Genomic DNA, 9,040 nt, shown 5'->3' on the forward strand with positions numbered 1-9,040 from the left:
TCCTGCCTCTGCTGCTCCCTCCCTTGGCTCCGACCCCGACACCGACCCTCCTCAGCTGCGCCGGGCCCGCTCTTCTGGCCTCTCCCGCTGGGGCCCTGACCACGGATGGGGAGGCCAGGGTGACCACTCCCGTGGCCGCCCAGCCACCTACTCCTCGGTCAGCTGCCTACTCTCGCCGTGGCCGGTCGGCCTCCTCCCCGATGACTGCGTCTCGTCGGAGTGCTCGGCTAGATGCTGCTCATCCCGAGGGTAGTCCGGCTCTGCCCATCTCAGAGCTGGCGGAGATCCGGGCTTCTGCGGGGAACCTGGAGCCAGGTACGCCCGCCGTCCCCCTCGGCTTCATCTTGCTCTTTCTTTGCTCTCGAGTCGATCCCTCTTGGCAACCTTGCGAAGGTGGCCTCAGACTCTGCGATCATTTTTCGTGGGGAATCCGGTCCCCCCTTAGTCCAGATTGCGGCGATCCGCGCCGGTGAGATCCTGGATGGGAGGCTCACGGAGGCCCGTGCGGCTATCCTCTTGCCCCCTGTCCCTCCCTCTTCCGGGGAGAACACCCTCCCGGCGGCGCCGCAGCAGATTGGTGCCCCTCCCCCGGTGGGAGGGGCCAAAATCTGGGGCCGCACCCGCTCTAGCACTGCGGATCTCCGTGCCCAAAGTGCCTCTCGCGTTCTGGGGTCAAGCAGCCCCCCAATGGCACCTTAATGCGTGCTCTGTTCTGGAACATCCGCGGTTTTGGCCATGATGGCCGACGCCGCCAACTCATCGAATACATGCGTGATGAACACATTGACATTGTTGCCATCCAGGAAACCATGCGTCTTGAATTCTCGCTTCCTGAGCTTGACCGTCTGAGCTCCCACCTCTTTGCGTAGCATTGGCTCCCTTCTAGTGGGAGCGCCGGCCACTCGGGTGGCATCCTTTTAGGCGTAAAGGATGCCACCTTTGAGGTGGGCAGCATGGACCGGGGGGAGTTCTTCGTGAGCATGGAGCTCTTCGAGAGGTCTCTCAACTTCAAGTGGGAGGTCATCATTGTCTACGGGCCCGCAGACCATAGTCGGTCTGCCGCCTTCCTCGAGGAGTTCCACCGGAAGATTTCCTCGGCCCCCCTCCCGGTGGTGGTTGGTGGCGATTTAAACCTCCTCCGCGTGGCGGAGGACAAGAGCAATTCCAATGTCTGCTTTGCCCGGATGCAGATGTTCAATGACTTCATTGCCGACCTTGGCCTCCGCGAGATTGACCGGATTGGTGCCAGATTCACTTGGACCAACCGGCAAGCCTCCCCGACCTAGTCCGTCCTGGACCGGGTCCTAGTGTCCCCGGATTGGGACCTCCGTTGCCTCTTAGCTTCCCTCCGCGCCATCACCAGGATTGGCTCGAACCACATTCCCCTTCTCCTCTCTTCTGCTGACGAGCGTCCTCCAGTCCCCCCTCGATTCCGGTTCGAGACATTCTGGCTCTCTCAAACCGGGTTCGTTGAGGCGGTTGGCACTCGGTGGATCGAGGCTCACTCCCACCCCCACTCCCGCCCCCCCCTCGACCATTGACTCATGGCACTTCTGCGCGAAGCGGGCCCGTCAGCTCATGAAGGTGTGGGGTGCTAATATGGGGAGTGACCTTCGTGAGCGTAAGAAGACGTTGTTATCAGCGATCCAGGCCCTTGACCTGCACACTGATTCGGTTGGGCTTTCTCCGGATGAGTGACTGTCCCGGTACGACCTGGAAGACCAGCTCTCCATGATCTATACCGATGAGGAGGCCTATTGGCGCCTCCTGGGTGCTCAGAAGTGGGTCTTGAAGGGCGACGCGAATACGGCATACTTCCAGGCCATTGCCAAAGGCCGCCATAGACGCAATACCATCCCTCTCTTGTGGAAGGGGGAGACACTTCTACAGAACCCCCACGACATTCGGTCCCACATTGACGGATTCTATAGATCCTTGTTCTCTGCCGCTCCTCGGAGCGGCCTTTCTCTTGCCCACGACTGTTGGGCCGGTTCCCAGTTGGTGTCTGAGGCGGAGAATGCGGCCCTGACGGCCCCTTTCTCCGATCAGGAGGTCTGGGAGGCCATTAAGGGCATGAACTCCTCCTCTGCACCGGGACCGGATGGCCTCCCTGTGAGATTCTTCCAGGCCTTCTGGAACGTGATTAAACCGGAGGTCATGGCTATCTTCGACGAGTTCTACGTTGGCTCCATTGATCTCGGGCGACTCAACTACGGGATCATCTCGCTCATCCCGAAGGTTACCGGGGCGTCTGACATTCGCCAATTTCGGCCGATCACGGTCATTAATGTCACCTTCCGGATCCTGGCTAAAGGGTACGCCAATAGGGTGACCCTGCTGGCCGACCGTGTCACGCATCCCAACCAGACGACTTTCATTAAGGGCCCGTACATCCTGGATGGGGTCCTAGTCCTTCATGAAGTCCTCCATGAGGTCCGCTCCAAAAACCTCAAGGTGGTCTTTCTGAAGATTGACTTCCATAAAGCTTACGACACGGTTAGCTGGCCCTTCCTTAGGGAGGTCCTTCTTCGGAAGGGCTTTGACGACCAGTGGATTACTCGTGTCATGCAGATGGTCACGTGCGGTCGTATGGCCGTGAACATCAATGGCGAGATTGGCCCTTTCTTCCCCACTGAGGGAGTCCCGGACTAGGGGGTGTCCGGATAGCCGAACTATCATCATCGGCCGGACTCCAAGACTATGAAGATACAAGATTGAAGACTTCGTCCCGTGTCCGGATGGGACTTTCCTTGGCGTGGAAGGCAAGCTTGGAGATACGGATATGTAGATCTCCTACCATTGTAACCGACTCTGTGTAACCCTAGCACTCTCCGGTGTCTATATAAACCAGATGGCTTTAGTCCATAGGACGAACAACAATCATACCATAGGCTAGCTTCTAGGGTTTAGCCTCCTTGATCTCATGGTAGATCTACTCTTGTAACCCACATCATCAATATTAATCAAGCAGGACGTAGGGTTTTACCTCCATCAAGAGGGCCCGAACCTGGGTAAAAACATCGTGTCCCTCGTCTCATGTTACCATCCGCCTAGACGCACAGTTCGGGACCCCCTACCCGAGATCCGCCGGTTTTGACACCGACATTGGTGCTTTCATTGAGAGTTCCTCTGTGTCGTCACCGATAGGCTCGATGGCTTCTTCGATCATCATCAACGACGCGATCCAGGGTGAGATCTTCCTCCCTGGACAGATCTTCGTATTCGGCGGCTTTGCACTGCGGGCCAATTCGCTTGGCCATCTAGAGCAGATCAAAAGTTACGCCCCGGGCCGTCAGGTCAGATTTGGAAGTTTGGACTTCACGGCTGACATCCGCGGGGACTTGATCTTCGACGGATTCAAGCCACAGCCGAGCGTGCCGCACTGTCACGTCGGGCATGATTTAGCTCTGCCGCCGGATAGTACCCTGGAGGCCGCACTCGAAACCACTTCGATCTTCAATTCGGAGCCAGCTCCGCAGATCGAGGATGGATGCCTAGACACCGCCTCGGGGGCTGCAACCTCTACGGCGATAGAGCCGAACACTGATCTTGTCCCCCATGAAGCTCGTGACTCCGAGGTGCCGGACTCCGGACCTCCCGCGCCCCCTCCAGTCGAATCCGATTGGGCGCCGATCATGGAGTTCACCGCGGCGGACATCTTTCAACGCTCACCTTTCGGCGACATCTTGAGTTCGCTAAAGTACCTCTCGTTATCAGGAGAGGCCTGGCCGGACTACGGCCATGACGGTTGGGATGCAGACGATGAAGAAATTCAGAGCCCACCCATCACCCACTTGGTAGCCACTGTCGACGATCTAACCGACATGCTAGATTACGACTCTGAGGACATCGACGGTATGGACGACGATGCCGGAGACGACCAAGAACCAGCGCCCACCGGGCACTGGAAAGCCACCTTTTCATACGACATATACATGGTGGATATCCCAAAGGATGGGAACGGTGAAGGAATAGCGGAGGATGACCCCTCCAAGAAACAGCCCAAGCGCCGGCGTCAGCGGCGCCGCTCTAAATCCCGCCATAGAAAGAATGAGGATTCCGGCACCAGAGACAATAATACACCGGATAGCGCCGAAGACAACCCACTCCAGCAAGATCCAGCACAGGAGGAGGGGGACGCCAGCCCTCATGAGAGAGCGGCCGAAGAAGAGGTAGAGGACTATATGCCTCCCTCCGGAGACGAGGCAAGCCTCGACGACGACGAATTCGTCGTGCCTGAGGATCCCGTCGAACAGGAGCGTTTCAAACGCAGGCTTATGGCCATGGCAAACAGCCTCAAGAAAAAGCAGCAACAGCTTAGAGCCGATCAAGATCTGCTAGCCGACAAATGGACCGAAGTCCTCCCGGCCGAAGAGCATGAACTCGAACGCCCCTCCAAAAGCTACCCCAAACGTAAGTTGCTCCCCCGATTAGAGGTGGAGGCATATGATCCCGCTTCACCAAGAGACAATACGGCTGATCGACCACCCCGTGGTCGTGACAGAGAGACCTCAGGGCCCTTCACTAGACCCGTACCCCGGCATCGCTCAAAAAGCACAAGGCCACAGGGGAACACTCCGGACCTGCGAGACATATTGGAGGATAAGGCAAGACAATCAAGATCGATCTATGGATCACGTGGGCGCCCCACGATACGTGACGAACACCGTCACCCCAGACACAGTAAGTCCGGCCGGGCCAAACACAATAGACAAAGCTCTTTTGAGCTCCGTCGCGATATCGCCCAGTACAGAGGCGCCACACACCCACTGTGCTTCACAGATGAGGTAATGGATCATCAAATCCCAGAAGGGTTTAAACCCGTCAATATTGAATCTTATGATGGCACAACAGACCCCGCGGTCTGGATCGAGGACTATCTCCTCCACATCCACATGGCCCGCGGAGACGATCTCCACGCCATCAAATATCTCCCACTCAAACTTAAAGGACCAGCCCGGCACTGGCTTAATAGCTTGCCAGCAGAGTCAATCAGGAGTTGGGAGGACCTGGAAGCCGCATTCCTCGATAACTTCCAAGGCACGTACGTGCGACCACCAGATGCAGATGACCTAAGCCACATAATTCAGCAGCCAGACGAATCGGCCAGACAATTCTGGACACGGTTCTTAACCAAGAAAAACCAAATCGTTGACTGTCCAGATGCCGAGGCCCTCGCGGCCTTCAAACATAATATCCGCGACGAGTGGCTTGCCCGACACCTGGGACAGGAAAAGCCGAAATCCATGGCAGCCCTTACATCACTCATGACCCGCTTCTGTGCGGGTGAGGACAGCTGGCTAGCATGCAGCAACAACCTCAACAAAAATTCTGGCAGTCCGGATATCAAGGACCGTAGTGGCAGGTCGCGTCGCAACAAAAACAAACGCCGCATTAACAGCGATAACAGTGAGGATACGGCAGTCAATGCCGGATTCAGAGGCTCTAAACCCGGTCAACAGAAAAAGCCATTCAAAAGAACAACTCAGGGTCCGTCCAATTTGGACCGAATTCTCGATCGCTTGTGCCAGATACATGGCACCCCTGAAAAGCCAGCTAACCACACCAATAGGGACTGTTGGGTGTTCAAGCAGGCAGGCAAGTGAATTGCCGAAAACAGCGACAAGGGGCTACATAGCGACGACGAGGAAGAGACCCGACCGCCGAACAATAGAGGACAGAAGGGTTTCCCCCCACAGGTGCGGACGGTGAACATGATATATGCCACACACATACCCAAAAGGGAGCGGAAGCGTGCACTCAGGGATGTATAAGCGATGGAGCTAGTTGCCCCGAAGTTCAATCCATGGTCCTCTTGCCCGATCACCTTTGACCGAAGGGACCACCCCACCAGCATTCACCATGGTGGGTTCGCCGCATTGGTTCTAGACCCAATTGTCGATGGATTTCATCTCACCAGAGTCCTGGTGGACGGCGGTAGCAGCCTAAACCTGCTTTATCAGGACACGGTGCGCAAAATGGGCATAGACCCCTCAAGGATTAAACCTACCAAGACGACCTTCAAAGGCGTCATACCAGGTGTAGAAGCCAATTGTACAGGCTCAGTTACACTGGAAGTGGTCTTCGGATCCCCGGATAACTTCCGAAGCGAGGAGTTAATCTTCGACATAGTCCCGTTCCGCAGCGGCTATCATGCCTTGCTCGGACATACCGCGTTCGCAAAGTTCAACGTGGTGCCGCACTACGCATACCTCAAGCTCAAGATGCCAGGCCCTAGAGGAGTCATCACGGTCAACGGAAACACTGAACGCTCCCTCCGAACGGAGGAACATACAGCGGCTCTCGCGGCAGAAGTACAAAGCAGCCTTTTAAGGCAATTCTCGAGTCCGGCTGCCAAGCGGCCGGACACAGCTAAGCGTGCCTGGAGTAACCTACAACACGACCACCTGGCACGTTCCGAGCACGCGTAGCAGTGCGGCCCCAACCCCAGCCCCTGTAAAACATTAAGACAGACCCTTCGCGTACTCCATTACACTCTGAAGATACCATGGGCATGGGGCAAGGGGCTCGACCACGATAAGCCCAAACTGCGGCTCAACCGCACCAAGGGCTCTTAAGTGCGTCGTTTATTTTTCTTTTCCTTTTATTTTTTACCCACAGGACTCCGTTCGTCAGAGGCCCTGTCCGGCAGCAGACATGCCGAACCCACGATACAACAGCCAGGGAAGGAGAAAGGCTACAACGAAAATCCAGGTGGTCTCCATTATGAGCATTAAATATGTTTTGTGCATTATTCCGTAGCCTACCCCTGGAGGGGGACATGTTAAACAGTCCCATCCCTTGCTTACCGCACCACTTGTATCGTCCTGCACTTACAACAGTTTTTATTTGAATAAAGCAATGCAGCACATTTTTGCTTCTAATTGCATTTCTTTCTTACACATATGTTCATCTATGACATGTTGCATCTGTACATTTTGGTACCGCTAAATACACCAGGGGCTTATGTTTCCCGCGTTATGGTGTGATAAGTCCGAACACTTTCACAAGTGCGGCACCCCGAACTTATAGCATTATATGCATCGGCTTCGAATCATGTTCTTGGGTCAATAGTTGGGTTTGCCCGGCTCCCATGTTTTGGTACCTTACGTTCCGTTTTATCGGCTAAGGTAGCACTGGGAGAACCACAACGATTGCGCCCCAGGTGAGCTGGGTTAACGCCTCAGTGGAGAAAGCTAAAACTGACCGTCATGATGAGGCGAGAGCTGGTCGCTGTTTGAGAGATTCTTTGCGAGTCCCTAAAGACTTATGCCGCTTCGAGCGAGGAGCCGGATTCTGTCCGGCCAAGGCGTGGATAGCGCCCCAAATTCGGCCTTCCGAAAACTAGGGGCTTCGCCGAAATTTAAAATTGTAGAATTCTATGGCTAAGTGAGAGTGTTCAAGCATTATAAATCTGGTTGCCTTGTTCGTTGTGTTGAGCGCCTCCCTCGATGGACCCAAATATGGGAACAAGAGTGCCCAAATTTATCCCGAACACCCCAGCACTCGTGGCATGGGGGCTGAAGCCGACGACTTGCCATCTCTCAGATTTGATAAACAGCCGCACAGAAGGTAATATTTTAAATTAACAAGTGTTGCTTCGTGCATATGAACTTAGTTTTCAGCGCACATGATAACAAAACGCGAGTCTACTCAAAAACTTCTTCTTTGGAGCACTCACCCGCAATAATGCGGGCGCCCTTCAGCACACTCCTATAATACATCTCGGGCGTGCGATGCTCCTTGCCCTCTGGTGGGGGGTCCGTCACAAGCTTCTGGGCATCCATCTTGCCCCGGTGCACCTTTGCGCGGGCAAGGGCCTGACACGCACCCTCGATACAGGCGGAGTGCTTGATAACTTCAACCCACGGGCACGCGTCCACCAGCCGCCGCACCAGGCCGAAGTAGCTCCCAGGCATAGCCTCCTTAGGCCACAGCCGAACTATGAGGCCCTTCATGGCCTGTTCGGCCACCTTGTGGAGCTCGACCAGCTGCTTCAGCTGGTCGCTAAGGGGCACCGGATGTCCGGCCTCAGCATACTGAGACCAGAAGACCTTCTCCGTTGAGCTCCCCTCCTCGGCCCGGTAGAATGCGGCAGCATCGGACACGCTGCGGGGAAGATCTGCGAACGCTCCTGGAGAGCTCCGAATTCGGGTAAGCGACAGGTAATTAACACTCACATGCTTACTTTGCATGAAAAATGCCTTACCCGCTGCTATTTTCTTCACCGCCTCTATCTCCTGGAGGGCCTTGTAGGCTTCGGCCTTAGCGGCTTTGGCACTCTCAAGAGCCGTTGCAAGCTCAGACTCTTGAGTCTTCGAGTCACGCTCCAGGCTCTCATGTTTCCTCACGAGATCCTGGAGCTCTTGCTGTACCTCCGCCACCCGCGCCTCCTGTTTCTCTCGCTCGGTGCGCTCCACAGTCGCATTGCGTTCGGCCGCGGCCACCGCCTCCTTCAGGGTCGCCACCTCGTTAGTGGCCCCTGCAATACCCCAGTTATCCTTGTCATTTTTCTTGCAACCAAATCCTTTTATGTAAGGTACAATTTTCATAAGGTATTACTCACCTTCTTTTTCCTCGAGCTGCTTCTTGGCATGGCCGAGCTCGTTCTCGGGCCGCTCGAGGTTTTCCTTCAAAGTATTGACCTCTGCAGTCAGTGCGGCAGAGGTCAGCAACACAGCCTGCAATCCCATATTGACATATTTTCATGACTCCTGCGTTTATCTTTCTAAAGATCCTCAGTCCGGCTTTTCTTTCCGAACACCGAACCGAGCATCAGGGGCTACTGTCTATGCGGTACCATTTTACATATATTGAAATTCTTACCTCAAAGCCTGTTAGAAGGCTGCTGCAGGCTTCGGTCAGCCCGCTCTTGGCGAGCTGAACCTTCTGAATCACCGCACTCATAACAGTGTGGTGTTCCTCTTTGATGGAGGCGCCGTTGAGCGCCTCCAGCAAATTATCCGGCACCTCCGGTTGGACGGAGGCAGCCGGCGTCGCGGTCTTGCCCTTCTTACGAAGGGGTCGCCCGCCGGACTCC

Source organism: Triticum dicoccoides, chromosome 2B, assembly GCF_002162155.2.
Source record: "Triticum dicoccoides isolate Atlit2015 ecotype Zavitan chromosome 2B, WEW_v2.0, whole genome shotgun sequence".
NCBI lineage: Eukaryota > Viridiplantae > Streptophyta > Magnoliopsida > Poales > Poaceae > Triticum > Triticum dicoccoides.